General features: G+C 41.5%; 1 protein-coding gene across 1 annotated transcript in view; it reads right to left on the reverse strand.

Annotated features, from left to right (window-relative positions):
- Positions 1 to 18,649, reverse strand: part of SMIM14 (small integral membrane protein 14) — a 57,790-nt gene extending 39,141 nt beyond the window's left edge. The window contains exon 1 of the mRNA XM_006129505.4: positions 18,425 to 18,649. The gene's annotated coding sequence lies outside the window, so the exon portion shown is untranslated. The remainder of the gene's footprint in view (positions 1 to 18,424) is intronic.
- Between the last annotated feature and the right edge of the window lie 586 nt (positions 18,650 to 19,235).

Consider the following 19,235-nt stretch of genomic DNA (forward strand, 5'->3'; position numbering starts at 1 on the left):
TATAGTTCTGAGAGCAAAATGGAGCTATCTTCAATTATCTGAGCCAGCTGTGAAAAGCCACCATTATCTCCAGACTTGAGATTATAGGAAGAAATTATATATTGAAGCATATTTCTAGTTTTTTTGTGATTTAACAATAAGCATTCTCATCTATCACATTAATTGTTGTGAATGGATGTTTTCTCTTTCATTATCTCAGCCAATAACAGTCCAGCTGTGAATTACACTTTATATATCTCACTATCAATAAAACAATTTGTGTGAACATAAGCTGATTGATTCTTTCTCTCTACATATGGAATCTTCTCTTCCTTAATTAATTCTTAGCTTTAGCAACAACTATATATTCTTTGCCAGCTCAGCGATAAGTCTCCTGAGTAAACAGATTACAGCTGGCAAGCAGTGGGAGACAAAATACACTGTTTCCATTGCAGAAAAATCATCTTGCTTATTACAAGAGTGAACTCCTTTCTGTGCCAAAGCAAGCAGGAAGTTCTGTACATTCTCCATATGCTATAAGCCCTCAGGTGTGGTCCAGGATTCTAGTGATTAGTACTAATGGTAAAAGGTCAGCATGCATATATTTACAGGGCCCTGCCTGTATTCAAAATTTCTATTTGCAACTAATCCACAAAAATTATCTGCAGCAATCCATGGATATAAAGCAGATATCCACCATTGCGGGGCCCTACAAATGTATTTGGGAAGAAAATATAATTTTAAAAAATGTTAAAATGTATGGGTTTTTTTTAAACCACTGTGAATAGGATTGATAGCAGTTACATATATACCTATACAGACAGTACAGATATTAAAAGGGAGCAAACCCAGTTCCTCCAGGACCAAAAATGTCCATCTCCACCCCAACCTACAGCAGTAATTACACTAACTTTGAGGAAATTGCCGGCTCTTCTCATTTCTAGTGTCTGCCACTACAGCAAGATATGATCAGACCTCCTCTAGGCCAGTGTAAGACAATGATTTTATATTTCCAGCATAGGGAACTGTTCTGTTACTTGTCAATTTGTGTTGCCATTTTACTGCTACTTTCAGGCTAGAAGTTACGTCGTAGACATAGCTCTAGACACAGTACACTTGTTCAAGCTGCCTCCTCTCCCCCTGCGGGGGGAGCATAACCACCTGCTGCTCCATTAGGAAGGCCGGATAAGAGATGCCCTGAAGGGAGGAGGTGGGGTGGGTTCTGCAGAGGCCTATGGGTTAGGGCTGGGGTTTAGGCAGCTAGACCAGTTCTATCTGGTGGGCTTGGATTGAAGTGCAGGAGTTGAGACTTATTACCAAGACGCTTCAGGAGATGGGTACCAAGGTCATACTGGACCAGGGTCAAAGGCAGGAGTCAAGAGCAAGATGGGGCAAGGGATGATGCCTTTAGCAGTAGCAAGCCAGATGCCTATCCCTGCAGCAACTTCCTGGTTTAAATAGTTGGTGTGCAACTATTAAGTGGCTGCAGAATTCTGTAGCTCTGACCTCTTCTGGCAGTAATTCTTGAGATGTCTACCACTCTAATAATTGTAGAGTGGCTGCTACATCTAGCTCCTTAGTGGTTACATGAAGGCTTAAGTTGCCACAACCCTCCAACTCTGGGCTATAGACTCACAGACCTTTATGCCACTATGCTGTGAAGGAATATTGGAGTTTTTCCATAGTGCTTTAAACCTTTTTGATCTATACAAATTTGTTCTTATCAGTGTTAACATTAGATCTACGTGTCTAGTCTTTACACGCAAATGCTACTGTCGATTTGTATAGGAAGAATGAAGACTGCGCTCCTAATCTTCTCCATGCTATTTTGTTTCAAACAGCAGCAATATTTAAAAGCACTTGTCAAAATGCTATAACAAATCATTTAATTAATTTTTAAAGCCGTGTCAATAAAAGCCACTGTACAAATGAAGTCATTTAAAGACAAAGGAAAAACTTTTATAGCTGTTTTGAAAACTTTTTACGAGATAAAACTGACAAGCTATGTGTGAAGCATTCTGAGACTTTACTTTTATCCTGAGGAGAATAGACTCAGAATTCAGTTGAATCCCTCAGCCAAGTTCCCTATTCTTCCATAACTGCCCATAAAATCCTTTTTGCCATATACAGGGGGGTTCTTTCTTTCAAGTCTTTCTCCTCCTTTCCCTCCTCCCCCCGCCCCCGTCCCCCATAGCCTGCTCTGAACCTGTCTTCATGTTTAGGTCTTCCCTTTAAACACACAACCCTTCCTGCAAACATTCCCTTCCTGGCATCTTTTAAGTCCTAACTCTCTTGACCCAAAAAGAGTTGGGGTGGGAGTGTCACAAGGTCATTATAGGAGCGGGTTGCAGTACTGCTACCCTTACTTTAGTGCTGCTGTTGGCAGTAATGCTGCCTTCAGAGCTAAGCAGTTTTGGAGAGTGGCAGAACCACCGCTAGCAGCCATGTAGAAGTAAGGGTGGCATGGTATGTTACTGCCATCCTTACTTCTACACTGCTGCTGGTGGAAAGCTGCCCGCAGAACTGAGCACCCAAGCAGCAGCCACTGCACTCCGGCCATCCAGCTCTGAAGTCACTGCAGAAATAAAGATGGCAATACTGTGAAATCTCTAAAATAACCTTGTGGTGACCCCATAACTCCTGTTTGGATCAGGACCCCCCCCAATTAGAGAAACAGTGGTCTCTAGGCTTGCCAGATGCTTTCACCAAAAATCCCGAACATGGCAGGAAAGAAACTTGGTTGAGCAAAAAAAATCCCCAAAACAGAACAAAAAACAAACAAAAAAACACAGGAGACGAAAGTTGTTGAGCAAAAAAAAAAAAAGGTCACTGCACCTTTAAGAATCCCCTCATTCTTTGCTTCCCCATGCCAGACACGACAGAGAAGAATGTCCCTACCGGCCTTCCATCCAAGAAAAACAGAAAATACTGTACATCTTATGTGTCCGGTATTTTCTGTTTTGTTTTTTTTACCAGACAGAGGCCAGAAATAATGGACTGTCCGGGTGAAAACCGAACACCTGGCAATCCTAGTGGTCTCTCCCATGATATCTGTACAATATAAAGTAAAAGCACACAAGTCTAGATTTCAAGGAAGCAGACCAGTTTTCATGGGGGATGACATGTTTTTCATGGCTGTGAATTTGGTAGGGACCTGAATATGAGGGTCTTGGGCAAAGTCCACTTCCGAATACAAATATTTTCCAGAAAAAACATGTGCAACAAAACAAAGTTAGGAAATGTCAGCAAAAAGATGAATGGCTCTATGAGTCTAATGTATTTGGAAATCTCCATCTCCCCCCTTCCTTCTTACATCATCACTTGTTATGAAAAGTACAAGTTCATAAATTCATGAAAATTGAAGCCAGAATAGAACATGATGATTATTTAGGCTGTCTCCTGCATAATCCACTGAATTTCACCAAGGCTATGTCTACACTGGCGCGATCTTGTGCCAGAAGTATGCAAATGAGGCTAAGTGTGGAATTATCGCCGAACCTCATTTGCATATCTAATGAGCCGCCATTTTGCGGAAGAGGCTCTTGCGCCAGAAGGAGCTGTCTACATTGCCCCTTCATTGCGCAAGAAAAACCCTCTTGCACAATGCCGTTATTCCTGAAAATAATCGGCGTAACGGCATTGAGCAAGAGGGTTTTTCTTGCGCAAGAAGGGGTAGTGTAGACAGCTCCTTCTGGCGCAAAGCATCTTCCACAAAATGGCGGCTCATTAGATATGCAAATGAGGCTCAGCAATATTCCACACTTAGCCACATTTGCATATTTCTGGCGCAAGATAGCGCCAGTGTAGACATAGCCCATGTGTTTCCTCCATGTAACTTCTGGTTCAGCTAGAACATAGTTTATTGTCTTAAAAATTACAAATTAGTGTATTTAAGTGTTTCTCTTTCAATGTAGCACTTTAAGGCCACATTTAAAAGAATAAAGAAATTGATAAAAGGTTTTAAAGGGTGACTTCACCTGCAACAACTTTAATGAAAATCCTGGCCTCTGAAACTATTCTCTGGTGTATCAAAAATCTTGTAAATTTCATACCACTGGATTAATGGTAAAAGAACAGAGAGAGCAGTACCAGAGATACCATACACCATTAAAAACCAAGTTAGTAAAGAAAGGAATAAATAGGTAAATCCAAAATCAGACAATGGGAGAGGGTAAGGTAACAGAGAGCGTATCAGAAGATAGAAAAGTGTGTCTAAATAACGTAAGAAGAAAAGAGAGACAATGTGTGTGGTGGAGAGGAGGGCGGTAAACGGAATGTAGCTAGAAAATACACATCGCTAAGGCAGTAGAGGGATTCAATACTATAGAGACAAAACACACAAGAGACAAATCATAATCCCCAATGCATTTTAGAAATATGATCTAGAATATAAGGGCAGCGCAGTCATGACTTGGCACTGGAACCAAGAGGAAATGGCTTAGCCCTCCTTGCTCAGGAGCTCCTTATTCAAGCACCAGAACAGGTCATTGTACCAGCACCAGCCCTGAAGTCTTTATATTCTAGGGGAAATTGTTTAAGCAAGTATTTATCTACACTATTTGAAGCTCAGATATTGCAGCACGGTGCATTTTTCCCCCTGGAATTTTTAACCCCCTTTCCATTGTAAAGCAATTTTCTCTCACAGCAGCTCTCTCTACTTGCAGCTTGATCCAGCTTCCACTAAAGCAAGTGATAGAGCTCCCAATGACTTCAATAAATCAGGACTTAGCACCCTACAAAGAGCCACAGATTTCCAGAGCACTATTCATAGCCATTCCTCACATGGTCTGTTACCTGTGCAGTTTCGTTTTTTATTGGAATTCAACTGGTGACATTAACTGGATCTCCTGATGGAGTTGGGGGAAGAGGAGGGCATTTGTCTGTCCAGGCTACAAAGGAAGAATAGCATCATTGCTCTCTAATGTGAAAGTAGAGCCTGCCACTTGAGTGCTCCCATTGCTTCAGATGTGGCTCCAGCTATGGATGTCTCCCACTGCTTCTCCCAGATTCAGATTAGTGACTTAGCTTTGTTATCTACTGAAAGAAAAATAACATCAACCACACAGAAATGGTTTTGCAGTTACTACAGGATCCAATGTGTATTCTCAACCATAGCAATACTTTTAAAGTTTAAAATAATTCTCCCCCTTGTCTTTCTTCATTATTCCAAGAGGGGAAAGCTCTTTCTGCACTTGAAAGCAGCTACACATGTCCCCCTGAAGCTCCTTCTGCAATTTGATGAGCTGGTGAGTTTATTTTTGCACCGAAACTTTACTCAGGATAATTAAACAGATCCCAGTTGAACTTTTCAATGCAAATTAAACCGAGCCATTCATTTCTTCATGGAAAAGTCTACTTCACACACATACGTAAACACCGGTCAAAGAGGCTAAGGACACAGTAGGCCTTGAGAGTGAACTACTCTCTGAGCTATGTTAGATTTGAGGCATGCTTGAGTGGCTCACTGAAGAGGAAGCTTGCACAGCTGTTGTCTGAGAAGCACTTTATCTGTAAGTAAAGTAGGACTTCATTTTCCAGGATAGTCCATCTCTCACAAGCACCAAATTCACTTTAAATAACCAATTAAGAAGAAACAAAAACAGAAGAGTTGTATTAACTGAAGGAATACTGGAGGTATCTCAGGGCCATGCACTGGCTAATGAAGGGGATCGAGAGCAAAGACAGGCTGAAGTGGGGAGGGGGGCTACTGACTGGAGAAGGAAATTCTTAAAACAGAAACTATAAACATCCTGAGGATTTTCTGATGCTCTCCCATGGTTGTTCTAGCACTGGTGCATCTCTAATTATTCTAGCAAAGGTACATGTGTTAGGCCACTGGGATTTTTACCACCGTGTCATTTAGATCTGCTCTGAGCAGCACATGAAGGAACACCAGTCTACAGCAGCACCATACCAATGCAATGAAATGAAGCTGCAATAAAGGTAAACAATGATGGAAGAATTTCAGAAAGTCTATATTGTGGACAAGGTCAGAAGGAGTGAGGGACAGTTCTGAGCAAAAGGAGAGGAAAAACCAAGAAAAAAAAAGAGTATGAAACAAGATTACAAAATAGACTTTAAAATAATGGGTGGTACAAGATTGCCTCAGAAAATTAATGCGAGAGGGAGTCTCCCACATCTGTGGAGGATCACTAGCTCTCGTCTTCCTGATAATCACAATCTTCCTTCCATTCCAGTATCTGCAAAATTCACATTGAAATCAATGGGGTAGGATGTAGAGATGTAAAATCCTGTTTAATTAGTTAACCAGGTAAGCATTAACTTAACCTGTTTGATTAGTTTAACTAGTTAACTGATTAAATGAGGGTGGGCAGGCGGTGGCCATCTCCACAGGCAGACTGGAGAGGCCTCTGTGATGTGGGCAGCGGCTGCTCCAGCCCGGCTTCTTCCGCCCTTGTGCTGGGCTCGGCAGCAGGGGTAGGGCTGCCAGCTCCCAGCCCATAGCTGGCAGTCCAGCCGCATGCGAGGCTGCTGGCTCCCAGTCCATGTAGGCTGAGAGCTGGCAGCTCTGCAGGGCTGGAGTAGCCCCTCTGCCTGTGGGCAGGGGGCTGCTCCCAGGTAATGGTTAGCCATTACCCGGTAAGCATCATCCATTAAGGGTGATGCTTAGCAGGTAACCAATTAACTATTCACGTCCCTAGTAGGATGTGGTTCCAAGAATATAGAAACTGAAAGCACTTCCATTTGTTAGCAAGCTGGCATTTTATACAAGGATGGGGAGGGAAGCTTTAAGGCTTACCTATCTGCCAAGTTGCATTAGTTTAACTCAAGGTGTTATTTAAGACATCTGCCAAAATACACATATTCTGGTTTAAGCAGAGCTTGTTTCAGATTAGAGAAAGCTGGTAGGAACGGTTTTAAAATAAATTTAAATAAGCCACTCAAATTAAGGGGAAAAAAGTGTTCACACGGGAGTTTTTAAATCAGTATAACTGAACAAGTAAAAGTTTGGTGGTAGACAAAGTCTTAGTTCAGTCCCTAGAAGACAAGTGATAGAAATGTAGCTGTGTTAGTCTGGTGTAGCTGAAACAAAATACAGGACTATGTAGCACTTTAAAGACTAACAAGATGGTTTATTAGGTGATGAGCTTTCGTGGGCCAGAGACATTAGCTCACAGACATTTACCTTCTCCCCCCCCATCCCTCTTCTGTTCTGAAATTTGATTTGTCCTTTTCATATGTGTTCATTTTTTTAATTGTATCCTTTGGTTGTGACAATTTTCTTCCACTATTTGATCTGAGGAAGTGGGTCTGGCCCACGAAAGCTCATCACCTAATAAACCATCTCATTAGTCTTTAAAGTGCTACATAGTCCTGTATTTTGTCCTAGAAGACAAGTGTCTATATTTCAAATCCATTGTTCCAGTTATCACTGACTGGTATACTTTTTGGTAGTCCTCATTCTTTGGAGAGAAAGAATATTTCAATAGCCTAGGGCCTAGGCTAACAGCTTGTCATCTTTCATCAGCACTGAATTCAGAGCAGAAGCTAAAGAAGAACCATTTTTATATTTTCAATGTATATGCTTATTCACATGTAGGTGGCTTATTTCTTGTGGTCAAAATAGTTGAAAGGGAGCAAATTACCCAGATCCAATCATAGTTTAGAAATAAATCTACATGTTGTAAAACCCATTTTGTATTTGATATCGAGTTATTGCAAAATCCAAGTGTCAGCAGCTGGTCACCCTTCTGTTAAAAACATGAATTCTTCTGTAGGAAATATCTCTTGATATAAAAGCTAATTAATGAAAGATGTCAGCTGACAAGAACATTGTGCAAGGATAACATCCTCCTGCTGCTAGATAAATGTTTCAGCTTCACTTCAACATTATGTGTTCTAGGGACACTACATTTATTTCTATTATACCAAATGACTAGAAGAGATTTAATCATTTTGTCTGACAGATATTATTGCAGTACAGGGAGTTGTTCACTGTAGTTATTGACCTATTTCGTTCTGATTAGCTCAGAAAACAAATGTGGGGCTAGATTCCACAGCCATCATTCCCATGGAATTCAATGGGAGTTTCTGCCTAAGTAGGGACTACAGCATCCAATATCTAGGTGGGTCTCCCTACTTTCTGGCTTTTGTTGTGTTTCTTCACTCTCCAATATCCTCATTATTTCCTCCAGCATTCCTGTCCCCATTTCCCCCAGCAGCTACTGCCAGTCTCTTAAGCGACAAGAGCTGTCTGCATCTTTTATTACTGTTTCTAACACAACACACCAAGATGACAAAACCGCAGATACTGGACTTGAGATACAGGCTGGTGTCACTGTTACACCCTCACTAGATGCACTTCCATGCTGTGCCACTTCATCCTGGAATGAGAGTGCTATGGTATAAGCTACAGGCAGCCGAGGGCTCTATGCAAAGTGGCTCATAAGGAGCTGGCATCTGACCAAGAGATCAGTTAAAGGGAAAACAGGAGTAAAGGGGTCTTCTGAGAGTCTTCACAGGGGCAGGATGGAGGAGCAGCAACAAAGATAGACAACCCACCACAGCACATCCAGCCTGCCTCCTATGAGCTTCCACAAGGCTAAGGTGCAGGGGCGTGAGTGGACCTTACTGTTTCAAATGCCACTCATGATTTTTTTATAATTAATTTTTAGGTTTCATAATAAAACACAAGTTATTTATCATAAAATTTAACTACTGGAAAAGCCTGTATTCTTCTTCACAGGGTGTATAACCTTTTGGTAAGACGCCTGAGTTCTGGTACCAATAGCTGTGGCTTTAGGCTAAAGCCTGGTCTATGCTACAAAGTTAGATTAACATAAACTACTTGGCATTGTCCTAGTTGTGGACTTGTCTGTATTTAAATTTGTCTCTCACCTAGGTAAGTGCCCAATTATATTGACATAGCAACACCGTTTTCTGAGACGCATTAAGGCCAAGATCAGTGTATGACGGTCAACACAGCATGAATGTAGAGCAGCAGTGAGCAATAATAGGCCCATGGGCTAGAAGTGGTTTGCCAGGGTTAGTCCCTGGCAAACTGCCACCGTTCTACTTACCTGTGCCTCTGCAGGTATAGGCACTTGCAGCTCTTGCAGATAAATAAAGTGGTGGCAGTCCGCAGGGACTAACCCTGGAGAACCGCCTCCATCTTATTGCCTACCTCCAGTGTAGACACTCCATTACTCATGTCAACACAAGAGTTCTCCAGCAGTTGTCCCTGAATGCCTGACATTGATCATTCTGGTCACAATTATTAGCCTGGCTACCTGGGGTCATATAGACCAGAAGCACCTCCTCCTCACATTTTAAATTCCCACAAATTTTGGGAAAACCCGGTTGTCCAATTTGGTGAGCATATCTCTATCTGCTCTCTGCTGTTTTGTGCAACTTCTAAGCTGACCATGCCAGCTACACTCACCAAACATACTCTTGTCTGGAGCAGACTAGAGATATTGGATCTTTTAGGCTGTGGGGATGAGGCTATAAAGACAGCTCCAAACCAGCTGTAGATACTTTGCCATCTATGAGCAGATTGTTCAGGGGATGCAGGAGAAGAGGGTACAACAGGGCCCTGAAGCCGCGCTGCATGAAAGCCAAACAGCTGCCACAGCCATACCTGAAGGCCAGAGGGGCTAACATTTGATGTGGCGTTGAGCTGCAAACCTGCTGTTTTTACAAGCTGCATGCCATACTTGGCAGAGCTACTCCCACACCCTAGTACACCACAATAGATAGCTCCAAGTCACAGGCACCTGTCATGAACAGTGACGAGGAGGAGGTGGACAAGGAAGAGGAGAAGTATGGAGGGCAGATGACTGAATGATCGACATGTGGCAAGCCAGGACCTGTTTTTGACTCCACTGCAGTCCAGCCAACCCCGCCAGTCAAACTTGGTCAAGTATGAAGCAGGGAAAGAAACTTTGGGTAAATGTGTAAATAAATATTCCATTACAAGGATGATGCTTCCAAATTAGCAGGACATAGCTTTTGACTTTTCACTAGTATAGTTGTACTAGAAGAGTTGGTGTTACAAAAAGCAGAGGCAGAACTTTTCATTCCTTTCTAGAGTTAGGCAGGATGGTGGTGGTGGACTTGTGGAACAGTTTGTTTATGTACAAAAGATATCCACCCTGAATTAAACTAGAAGAATTCCTGGGATGTCAGCCTTATTTCTTCTCTGCAGCAATTACTCCAGCAGGAACCGCAGCAATACATATAGTAGTAGCATACAGGCCCTTGGGACATCACCAGCACGAGTGCTTTCTCTACCTTTGTTACTGTCTGGAATGAGATATCAGCTATACCACGAACACCTATGAAAAATAGTGCCAGCATTCAGTGCTCTCGTCTGACACTTTCAGATAACCAAGCAGTTTCCTCGTTTCCCTCATCTATGTATGGCAGGTCTTACTCACTGTGGCTTGAGCTAAATATGGCACTAGGAACCAGGAAAGCCAAAGCAGAAGAGTCAATGCGCTTGTCTTGTTTAATAATTTAGAGCAGGACCGAGGAATCTTTTCTATCCAGAGCCATTGACCGACAAAAGTCAATTGCAGGCTACACACAGCCCTGCAGAGGTTGAAGGAGTTCAGGGCTTCTCTCTGCAGTGGGGCAAGAAAGCAACCATGGGCTCTAGGGTGGGGCTGGGATGAGGGGTTTGGGTGCAGAAGGAAGCTTGGAGCTGGGTCCATATAGTTTGGAGTATGGGGTGGGCTCAGGACTGGAGCGAGGATACGGGCTCAATGGAGGGAGTTAGGGTGCAAAAGGAGGTTCTGAACTGGGACAGAGGGCTTGGGGTGAGAGTTCAGGGTGGGCAACACTTACCTCAGGCAGCTTCCAGTCATAGGCAGAGGGGACTAAGGCAGGCTCACAGCCGGCCCTGGCTCTGCGCTGCTCCTGGAATGCTCCTAGCATGTCCAGCCCCAGGTGGAGGTGCAGCAAGGGAGCTCTATGCAATGCATGCTGCCTGCCCCCCACAGGTGCCACCCCTGCCATCAGGAGCTGTGGTGCCTGCATTGGGAGTAGAGACCGATCACAGAGCTTCCCTGTGCCCAGGAGCCACAGGGACATGCCAGCCACTCCTGGGAGCTGCATGGAACTGACCAGATTTTTAATGGCCTGGCAACCCTAGTTTTCCCCTGGCACCAGGACAAGCTGGTGCTCGTGGCACCAGCCTCAAAGGGAAGGACCAAGTCTTGGGGCTTCCAGGACAGAGACTTGCCATGGGCCAGATGAAAATAAGCAGCAGGCTGGATCTATCCAAAGGACTGTAGGTTCCCCAGTCCAGTTTTAGAAGAGCAAAGGGGTGCTTTTAAAAAGCAAGGGGGGGGGGGAATCATGACTCTTAAGTATAGCATTTTGTTCTTACTATCCTGACAATCTTACCTTTGTGTGTTTTATCTGTAGTTGCAGCTATTGAGGCCTTAAGTGGGACTCTGTGTACATCAATGAAACAACTGACCCAGAGAAGCAGGAGAAAAAAGAGAATGTGGGAGAACATGTTCTGCAAGATCCTTCAAGCCAGTGCTGCATCAGACCTTGAACAGAGAGCCTAGAGAATGAACATTGCAGACTGTATAGAGAAGGAAAGAGCAGGCATAGGAAAAAGAAAGGGAGATGCATAAGGACATAATTTTTAAAAGGGGCTTCATAAGTGATCATGGCAATTACAGGCATAATTTCAGTACAGGCAGTCCCTGGGTTACATGGATCCGACTTACATCGGATCCCTACTTACAAATGGGGTGAGGCAACCCCACATTAGGTGCTTCCCCCCAGCAGACCAGGGAGACGCGAAGCTAGCGCCCTCCCCAGCAGACCAGGGAGACGCGGAGCGGCTTTTCTCAGCAGACACCTCAGCTTGAGAATAAAGGACTGAGGGAAGTGAGGTGTGGGAGAATAAAACAGCTCTGGAGAAATGTTTGGCTAGAGTTTCCCTTACAATATGTACCAGTTCCGACTTACATATAAATTCAACTTAAGAACAAACCTACAGTCCCTATCTTGTACGTAACCCGGGGACTGCCTGTACTGGGCAAACTGATTGAAAATATGCTAAAGAAGATAATTTTCAGATACAGAGAGGAACATAATTTATTGGTAAGAATCAAAGTGTTTTTGTGAGGGGAAAACCATATTTCAACAATCTACTAGAATTCTTTGAGGGTGTCAACAAGCATGTAGACAAGTAGGATGCAGTGGATATAGTGTACTTAGATTTCCAGAAAGTCTTTGACAAAGTCCCTCACCAAAGGCTCTTAACCAAAGTAAACTGTCATGGGATAAGAGGGAAGAAGATCCTCTCATGGGGTATGTCTAGACTACATTGTTTTTTCAAAAAAACTGCCCTTTAAAAAAAAAAAACTTCACCTGCGTCCACACTACAAACCTTCAAAATTAAATCAAAAGAACGCAGGAGTTTTTTTGACATTGGTAAACCTCAAATTACGAGGAAGAACACCGTTTTCGAAAGAGGAGGCTATTGAAAAAAAGCACAGGTGCCCTGTGGCTATTCTGTGAATAGCAATCAGGGCTTTCTTTTGAGAGAGCATCCATGCAGTCTGGACACTCTCTTTTGAAAAAGCAGATCGCTTTTTTGATCCGGTTTTGAGGTTCAGATGCTCTCTTTTGAAGGAAGCTTTTTCTAAAAATTATTCGAACTATACATATAAAATGTTGGGGGTCTAAAATTAGCTGTTACCACTCAAAAGACAAAGTCATTCTGGATATTTCTCTGAAAACATCCAATCAATATGCAGTGGCAGTCAAAAAAACTCCCCACAAACAAACAGAATGTTGAGAATCATTAAGAAAGGTACACATAAGACATAAAATATATTATTGCCTCTTTATAAATCCATGGTACACCCACATTTTGAATCATATGTGCAGATGTGATCTCCTCATCTAAAAAAAAATGGAATGGAAAAAGGTTTAGAAAAGGGCAACAAAAATGATGAGAAGTATGGAATGGCTGCCACTAGGACTTTTCAGTTTGGAAAACAGATGACTATGGGGAGGGATATGATAGAGGTCATAAAATCATGACTGGTGTAGAAAAAGTAAATAAGGAAAAGTTATTTTGCACCCATAACACAAGAACTAGGAGTCACCAAATGAAATCAATATGTAGCAGGTTTAAAACAAATAAAGTAAGTATTTCTTTACATAATGCACAGAGAACCTGTGGAACTTCTTGACAGAGGATGTTGTGAAGGCCAAGACTTTAACAGCATTCAAAAAAGAACTAGATAAATTCAGAGAGGTTAGGTCCATCAATGGCTATTAGCCAGGATGGGCAGGAATGATGTCCCTAGCCTTTGTTTGTCAGAAGCTAGGAATAGGCAACAGGGGATGGATCACTTGATGAGTACCTGTTCTCTTCATTCCCTCTGGGGCACCTGGCATTGGCCACTGTGGGAAGACAGGATATTGGGCTAGATGGATCTTCGGTCTGAACAAATATGGTTGTTCTTATGAAGGTCAACCATACAGCAACCTCACTGGCTTGAACAGAGTCACTACGGTGTAGTTCATGAATAAGAATATTCATATACTTGCTATAGGCCCATCATAAAAATCTTTTAACATGATTTTTAATGTGGGCATCTAGTTGTATATTTAGCCATCTAAATAAGTTGCCTGACTGTCAAGGGTGCTGAGAGCCAACAGTTATAATAGGTTTGGCAGGTTCAAGGATTAATGATTTAGATGTACAGTACTATTTAAACAGTTAACTGCTTTACAAATACTACAGCTTCATATGACTGGACTGTTCTTTTTTCTAAGGAGGCTTTTGACATATGAAATGTTGAGATCCAATATTCCAAGGTTTCTAAAAATACTGTACTACAAGAATAAAGTTTTTATGACAGACCAATAGAAAATACACAAATTGACTTTGTTTATTACACCAAAAAGACTGGTTTTAAGTCAAAGAGGTCACCAGATGTTAAGAGTAGTTAGTGGAAATCAATAGAGTTAAACCTGCTTATTCCAAAACAGAAATTGGTCCTATATCTTTAAGATGATTGTTCCATTCTTTTCTAATATGTTTTGCTTTCTCTTAAAGATGTTAAATGTTTTGGATCAGACAAAGAATAAGTAGTAAGAATTCAACCGTATTTAAATTGATGCAAGATAGTCAAAAGTTTTAACGAGTGTATATCTGTTGCAGCCTCAGAACAAGATTGGACTCCGTGTCAAGTTCATTTATCCTGAAACTCCATTTACTTCAACAGTCTTATGAATGCATCTCATTACCTTCAAAATATAAGGTAGCTACTTTAACTGAAGTCTGTGCAGCATATGGTTAAACAAACTGACATCCATGCAAATTTAAAACACCCTAATCATCTTGCCAAGGAACATTTGGAGGGGAAGTTGTGTAAAGATCTCTTAACTTACATGAAAGGCAAGATCACTCACCTCCAGAGCAACAGTCTCTTCTGACCCAGGTGGTCCCTCTGTACTGCTAAGGATCCATGATTGAATGGGGATGGGATAGAAGAACAAGGGCACAAAATATAAACCTGCTCTCTACCTCTATCAAATTCTATGAAGGGTTTACTAAGGAATTAACACGTGCTGAGGCTGGATAAGCTCCTGAGTGGATCCCTTATATGTTGAGGAACCCTTTCCCAGGAGAATTTCATGAGGCAGGTACCAATGAAGGGAAGCTAGACTCTAGAGGTTGAAAGAAGCCAGCCTGCTAAAGTTAATGCAGTTTTACTTGAAAAGAACTGCAGGAATTGATTCTACAAGTCAGACCATGCTAAGTACTGAATATCTTCAACTTTTATTTGACTTGGGATTTGAGAGCACTCAGACCTCCCAGAAGGCATTCCACTTCTTACAAAATTGGATCCTATATTAGCAACTGGAATGCAAGAACTGTCCCTGAACGCAAAAAAAGGTTTATAAAGAAAATATTAATTAATTAAATATGCAGACTACAAAGTTTGAATAAAATGCATTCTTGGTTTATCTGAGAGTTAAAAGTATACAAATCACGTTCAGTTTGCTCTAATTTGCTCTAGAATGTGGTTTGCAGATATATTTGGAATATAAAATTCTCCATGTATAATCTGTTAAAATACGTTTGCATTCGCTGTTAACTACCAGATCTGTGTAAAAACACAGAAATAAGTATGTGACATTTTGCATTGCCAGGCAAATACCAGTTTCCTCCATCAACTTCATTCATATTCAGAGATACAGTCACATTACTTCTATTCTATTTGAGGCCCTACTGAGACTTTCAATGTACAATATTAGCGACCAATTCTACAGCAATGGACTTCAGTGGGAGAAAGATGGGGCCTTTTAAGGGGGTTGTTTAGTACCTAAAATACACAATGTACTCTGAAGCATGACTATCGGGGTTTTTTTTATGACAGTCTGTTATGCAAATAAAACCCACACATCAGTACTTCTAAAGGCTAAATATATGAAAGTAGGAAATGAGAAACAGACAAACAAGAATTGAACATGAAGCTCACTTTCTCCAAAGTCAGAACTCCACTTTATAAAAACAGACCTTATCTCTCCAGTTATGAAATGATGAATAAATCCTAAACAGCACTGCAAAATGCCATTTATACTGACAACATTTTAAGAATGATGTATGCCATCAGCAATTCTTATCATGTTGATTTTTGTTTGGATTCAGGATTAAATACTGGTACCAGGATGTTGCCCAAATGATTGGGCTATGTGCTGAGAATTCAGTGGAGACAAAGAAGGGAGGGAGAAGGTATTCTAAAACTGTGGTGATATGTGCAGTATAAGAAACTACATAGAAAAATATATAATAAATATGACTAAAATGAGAAATCAGCTACCTATGTCATAGAAAAACACTACAGCCATTCATTGGCTGCTACTGCCATCTCAGATCTGTGGTAGGGTCTTGTCGTTCATACGCCAAGAGAGGGCCAAAGAATGACCAGGGATGTGTGACATGCATGAGCAAAGAAGCATAGCTGATCTGATCCGTAAGTAGACCGATAACAATTGTAATGCTACTTTGCAATTCTATAGGATCTTTCATACTAGGATCTTAAATCTCTTCAGAAGTATCAATCCACACAGCACCTCTTGGATGTGGGCAAGAGCAAGAATTGTTATTTCCACATATTGACTAAAGAGAAAATAAAAAACAAAAACGTGAATTAACTTGCCCAGGTCAGTAGTGGCAAGAGGAAGAATGGCAACCAGGATTTAACACCTCTAATCATTAGATTAACAGTACACTCTCTATGTTGTCATTTGCTTTCACTAGTCACACTGCAGTATCAAGATTATCAGAATACAGCAGGTCAAACTTTAAACTGTCAGTAATAATAATTAGTCAGAACAAAAAACAGGACTATGTAGCACTTTAAAGACTAACAAGATAGTTTATTAGGTGATGAGCTTGCGTGGGCCAGACCCACTTCCTCAGATCAAAAGTTTTGATCTGAGGAAGTGGGTCTGGCCCACGCAAGCTCATCACCTAATAAAACATCTTATTAGTCTTTGAAGTGCTACATAGTCCTGTTTTTTGTTTCAGCTACACCAGACTAACACGGCTACATTTCTATAAATAATTAGTCAGAATTCTTGAATCTGGACAGGCCAGACAAATATAGAGAATTCAGTGGGATTATGTAGGATTTATTTTTCTGTCACTGTACTTTGCAAGGAATCAAAATTAGTTTTTTGTTTTGTTTTTTTTAAATGTTGAAGTCTATTAAATGAGATCTGCTTTTGGAAACACAGTTTATAGCAATGACCAAAGTCAGTAAGGCCCCATTCCAGTAAATAGCTCTTGTAAGAATTCTCTTATGTTCCTACTCACAATTCTGAGACTTTCCTTAGTGATCACATTATGCATTAAAGCCAACATTTAAAAAAAATGGCTGCTAATTTTTTGTAACTCAGTTTACATATCCAAAATCTGAGGTACATAATATTTGAGACCACTTTTGAAAACTTAGCTATGAGCATAGGCAGAATGTTCAGCTTTGTACAAGACAAAATATAAAGTCTCTCTGTACCAAAGAGCTTAGAAGCAGAAGAAGCATTAGTCTTTAAAATTCACGCACACAAACACATACAAAGAGTTCAAATCTGGAGAGGGGCTGAACACCTACTAAGCCCTCAGAACTCCTACTGAAGTCACTGGGGGCCATGTCTACACAGCAGGGCTAAAGCCGAAATAAGCTACACAACTTGAGTTACGTCAATTGCGTATCTTAAGTTGAAATAGCTTATTTTGGCTTTTGGTGCTGTCTACACAGTGGGAAATCCGAAAAAGAGCACTCTTCCTCCGACTTCCCTTACTCCTTGTAAAATTAGGGTTACAGGAGTTGGAGTAAGAAGTCCTCCAGTTCGACATTATTTTGACATTATATTGAAATAGTGACTTGCTATGTAGATGTGGACTATGTTATTTCAGAATAACATCAGTTATTCCAAAATAACTTTGCTGTGTAGATGTACCCTGGGTGAGTTGTAGGACAGTACAAATAATTATATATGGATAGTAGAAATAATCATATGTGGTACCTGTGTATTCTGAAAGAGGTTCCTACTTCAATAAAATATTCTATAAACACATATCACAATAGCATTATGAAGGAGCACTGAGCAGAATCACATATTCCAAACACATATAGAAACTAATAATATAACACTAACTTTTTTCCAATAATATGGCTGGCAAAATGTAATCTGATTTCAACTATACAGATGTGTATGCTTTTTCAGAAAGCACAATAGCTCAGACATACTGCAGTGGATTATCTGTCCCTCAATAATTTTTTTAAATTCTCCCAAAATTTCACTAGTTATAATGGCAAAGAGTGAATACAAAACTGATTTAGCTAACAAAATATTATTTTAACTCAGACGATGTCATGCACAACCTGAGAAATATGAATAACTTTGCATGTAAAATAACTAAATTACATTACCAAATATAAAGTGTACATATGTCACACTAGTTTAAAACAAAACAAAATTTCCAAGACAGCTAGTAGTGCATTTTTTCTTGACACCTAGATGTCTGAGAAGAGATTTTTTTGTTCTTCAACTGACTTAAATTCGTAAATCAAATTTAAAGGTGAGCTCAAATAGCCTCACTTAGATCCACCTAACCTATGGCCTTAGGCTCAGCATACTGTTGTGATTGTTATTGTAAGTGCAGTTGTTATTATTCAGTCCAGTTTTCAGCGTTTCCAGCGTTAGAGCTTCTACCCTTTACCCGGAAAGGCTTTTCCAGTTTCACAGATCGCAGTGTAAATAAGAGCTGAAAGGTGGCTTTTCTGAAACTTTCTTGATCGAATCTGGCTCTGCACAGCAACGCAGCTGGAAGAGGCAGTTTCCCTGCCTATCCACTCTCCCTCCCCCTTTCGTCCCCCGAATGTAGAAACAGACCAAACCTGCAGACTCAGTGTAGAGAGAAACAGACACTCACCTAACCCTGGAGGCTGGGGCTGTGTCTGCTGTCTCCGCCGCCGCCTTCTCTCCGGCTGCTGGGGCTCGACAGGCAGAAACAGCCGCGGTTCAGCCCCAGGAACCAGTCCTGCGGAACCTTTCCCCTTCTGTTTTGATTCGATTGACCACGTCAGTCTAGACCACAAGACCCGGATCTGCCGGCTCAGAGAAGGGGGAAGAGCTTCCCGGCTTCCATCTCTGCTCTCACTTCTGGCTGGGCGGTGCGGAGCGCCTGGCACTGCCCACTTCATGCAAACGGGGGTGCCTGATAGCAGGCAAAGCCAGGATGCGGCGGCGCCAGATTCAGCATCCTTCACTAGAGAGGGGGCCATGCAAGATTTGGGCTTGGGGGGAGGGTTCGTGTTTCGGATTATCATGAGATCAGGCGGGGAGATTTCCACACATAAATCACACGGCCTGTGAGTGAGGCTGCGAAGGTCTTATTTGAAACACACTGCAGGATCCTCCATCCCCTGAGAGAGAAAAACGGATGCTGGATTAAGAAATCTCTCACCCGCAATCTTTTAATTCATCCCAATGTCACACACAGTGCCCAACGAAGAATCAAGGGTTGTGACTGTTTACCTTTCAAGGGGCCAAATCCTTTCTACTGCTCCTACATTATAAAGCAGATACAATCACAATTTAAATTTAACTGAGCAATTAAACTGGGTTTATGACTTCTTTGAATGGCTGGAACTGCTTTGCATCACAGTGCCTACTAGTGACTCTGCCTCAAAATATTTACATACTCCAGTGATGCACTGTAAGTGGGTCTGGCCCACAAAAGC

The sequence above is a fragment of the Pelodiscus sinensis genome, chromosome 4, assembly GCF_052426305.1.
Source record: "Pelodiscus sinensis isolate ZL-2025 chromosome 4, ASM5242630v1, whole genome shotgun sequence".
Taxonomy (NCBI): Eukaryota; Metazoa; Chordata; order Testudines; family Trionychidae; genus Pelodiscus; species Pelodiscus sinensis.